Source organism: Etheostoma spectabile, chromosome 6, assembly GCF_008692095.1.
Source record: "Etheostoma spectabile isolate EspeVRDwgs_2016 chromosome 6, UIUC_Espe_1.0, whole genome shotgun sequence".
Taxonomy (NCBI): domain Eukaryota; kingdom Metazoa; phylum Chordata; class Actinopteri; order Perciformes; family Percidae; genus Etheostoma; species Etheostoma spectabile.
The window spans coordinates 5,537,250-5,541,360 of record NC_045738.1 but is presented as its reverse complement, the minus strand read 5'-3'; positions in this window follow the sequence as shown (position 1 = coordinate 5,541,360).

Genomic DNA, 4,111 nt, shown 5'->3' with positions numbered 1-4,111 from the left:
TATATAAATAAATTTTGATTGATTGATTGATTTCAGAAGATTCTTTTTACTATTATTATTATAATAATTATTATTATTTTACCAAGGACAGCTATGATGATGATGGGTGCCCCTCAAATTGAGAACATATGATGCAGTGCCATATAGGCCGCCCTACATGCTAGAAAACGTTCTGCATGCAACTGGTGCTTTTTTTGTTTATTTTTGCCCCTGACCCTCAGACAGCCAGACTGCCACTGCATTGTTTCCACTTCAGCCAACTTTGAGCTCCAAAACAGGAAGTTCCTCTTCCCAAACAAACAAGCAAACTCTCACATTTTCTCCTCGGTATGTCCCTCTCTTTGCTATTGTCTAAAGAACTTGCTTAAATTGTTGTTTTCTGTCTGGCATTGTGTTATTTAGCTCACTTTAGCTGCTTTACACCTACATTTTGTGACTGTAGATTTGATCTATAGGGACTGAAACTTAAAAGTTATTGTTCTAAATGTTGTAAATAAGAAAAAGAAAGCTGATGAGATTTTGTTTTAATACTGTGATCGCAACACCCCTGGCTCTGTCACCTCTCAACTCAAACAATCCTCAAACATTAGCCTATACTTACTTTTTTATCACTCACAACAACGGCAGAATAATCTCACCATAGAGTGCTACCTTCTGCAAAATGTATTTGTCCAAATAACATAAAACAATACTATATTTAGCTGGTTTGTAACTATCTACACTGTAGATTTAGGCAGTTAAATAGTGTTCAAAGACACTTTTTTTCCAGATGAATTTCCTGTCTGTCTGCTCTTATTCTGATTGTATGAGATGTTGGTATTTGTACATACTGTACATGATTAAATGTAAAGTTGAATCAAAATGGAATGTGTCAATAAATATTATGTCTGAGGTATAGGGCAATACTTCCACTTCAGGTACAACATGTACCAAGTGAAAAGTACAGTTTGTACTCTCTACGGTTTGATTGTACATTCTTGATCAACAGTATCAGCATTATGTGGTTCCTGATGTCAACACTTAAAGCACTCCAAGTATCAGTTGTGAAACGGATAGATTTGTATACATTGTGGTTGTTTTTTTTGTCAGTGTACCTAAGAAGCAGACACTGACGTAAAATAGTCTTAGACATGTTGCTCATCCTCTGTAGGATGATTTAGATATTTCATGCCTGCATGTAAATTTACATTGAGGGGAATTTGTTTCCCCAAAATCCCATTGGAGTGTGGCCGAGTAATGCTCTCATGTTTCGGAATGCATAATCTCATACATTCACATTGTGAGCGTGATACAGTTGAATTACACTGAATCCTCTAAATGACTCATATACCGTACCAGGACTGACCCCAGTGGTATATTTAGCTTCAAATGGTCACATCCCATTAGATGCAACCCATTCTGATTCAACACACTCAGTAAAAATTCCTTAGATGCTTTACTGCACTGTGCCCTGATTTACTCAAAAGGCATTCTTTTGGGTCACAGCCAACTGATCATGATTGGTAACACTAAATTCCCTCTCTTGGAATAGACCTCTGTATCATACATATTTCTAGCTGAGTGAAAGAGTTCAGCAATAAATCAAGAAAATGATGCTCAAAAGTTGAAATAATTGCATAAATAATAAGGCTGTTCTGAGGCACTTTGTCCTCCTATTATTCATTTAGTCAAAATGGGTTGCCTGCCTCAGCATTTTGAGTTTTTGTCCATAAAGCTTCATTAGTGTCCATTCATCAGCAACTCAGCAAATGAGAAACTTGTCAATGAAGAGATCTGCTGTTAAACAATCCTGATACTGCCAGTGGCCAAATATTCCACAGCTGTTCCCCAAGAATGTTCAGTGCAGCAATATCCCATGGTATACACACACACACACACACACAAACAAACAAACTGTATGCTCACAGCTGTTGCCGGAGATTCACCATGGGGGGTGTTTTCCAACAAGACTGTACTGTGTCGTGCAACGACAAGTGTATCCTACAGTCAAAAACATAAACTAACCCTCACAGCGGAGTGTGTGTTTCCCACTCTGCTGTGCATTGCAATGATTCTTTACCACCAGGGCACAAGATCATGTTTCTTTATGTGACAGCTGCCTGTCCTGTTCATGTCAACATCCGAACAACTTAAGCCATGCAGGAACAACCCATTTAGTGCAACACTGCATAACATAGAATTATAGGGCAATGTGCAATGGTTAGAGAGTAACTATCGCCAGACCAACACCCTTTCATGATATGAAATTCTCTCTAACATGCTCTAGTTATCGCTGAGGGGCGCTACCAAAGAGAGTGCGTCATTTAATGCTTTTACGGTTAGTTTATCAATGATATTAATTTTGATCAGAGATACCGGAGGTACCATCAGCTGATTAAAACCCATATGATGACCTACTTGTAAATATGCAGTGTCTCGCTGTGGATGGTGTATTCTAAACATTTCTAACTCAACGTCAGCATATTGTAGTTATTTTATCAATTCCTGAAATATTGGGTGTTAAAGTGATGATCTGTTTTATCCGTTTATGAGAGGATGTGATACATTGTCATATCACAACTGTTTTAATGTTTTATTCACATGAAACAAAAAACAACAACATAAAACTAGGTTTAAAAGTCAAGTGGTGAAAGCTTATCTGAAACTTTTTCTTATGTCAAACATTAAGTTGCTCACATTTTGGATTGTAGGTATCAAATAAACTTTTGAACCCGGAAGACTCCAGATATGGTGTTGTGCTGTGCCTTCTTCCTCCTCAGTTATATTATTATTTTTATTTATTATTTTACATCAAACGCTCACAAGGATAAAAAGACTTTAATGGTTTTGGGTTTTCGCCGGGGGATCAAAATACTTTCCTGTGTTGGTATTGTGATAAAGCTTTAAATGATCCAGGTTTTGGTCTAATAAATAAAGACATATGAGCTAGTCCTAAAATTAACATCTGGATTTTAACTGCATGGATTGATCCACAGTGGTGTTTATGACTAAGTACTGTAGGCTACATAAAAATACTGTAATAAACTGTAGGCTACATATTGTTTTGGGGCTACAACAGTGAAGAAGCATGCCATTACCATAGTTGGCCAGTGGATGGCCTCTGGCTACCATAACCTCAGACCAGATCATCTCTCACGCTGGCACAAGTGTTGATGCTGTAGGAGAAACATCACCATTTGACTAAAACTTTTTTTTTAAGTGTCACGTGATGACATCACTTATTCAACAAGCCTACTCAATGTATTGTCCAAAAATCAATGGGAGAGCAAAATGTCTGTTTTGTTTTAGGGTTTAGTGCAGTAATTACTGAAACATTCTCTTTGAAATGTAATGGAACTTACAAACTGTTTCTACTGGGAAAAAAACAAACTGATGGCAGGTGATGGTTGTTGACTGCTTTGCATATTTCACTTTTGCCTATATGTATTATACATGAGTGGTCAATAGAAGAAGCACAAACTGCATGTGAAAAGAAAAACATAAATCACCAAGTTGGATCTTTATCATTACCGATATGGACCGAAATGACACAACAAAATAACACAAAATCTTCTAAAATGATTTCTAGCTTGGAAGTTAAACACATGATGGGGTTGTGTTGAATGTAGTAGTCCTCTTAGACATTTTGATTATAAAATAAAATGAGATGGAATACAATAGAATTAACTTTTTTTATTAATTCTGTCAATTTAACATGATGTAGATTGTTTAAAATTCAAATGTTCAAAATAAAATGAAGAAATCAGACATTGTTGTTTTATCAAAAGCAATCTATTGTAGTTTTAACTTTTTTATTTTTTTTATTATTTGTTTTGACCCCAGACATCAGGCTCTATTTCAAGCTTAAATGTGGAAACTACTTTATAATTAAATAATTAATAATAATAAAAATGATGGTTGTAGGAAGGGAAACGGGAACAGCTCTGCTTTGTGGTGTTTCATTATCAGGGCTGCATAACATAACGGAACGCTCCTTCACCCCTGCTCCCCCGACCCCCCTTCCCACCCCAGATCAATGCAATGCAACGCATGCTGGGTACTGAAGTCTTCCCAACACAAAGAAGAGCCGTGTTTGCAACGCCCACAGAGGAGCTGCAGCTTCCCCGGAGAA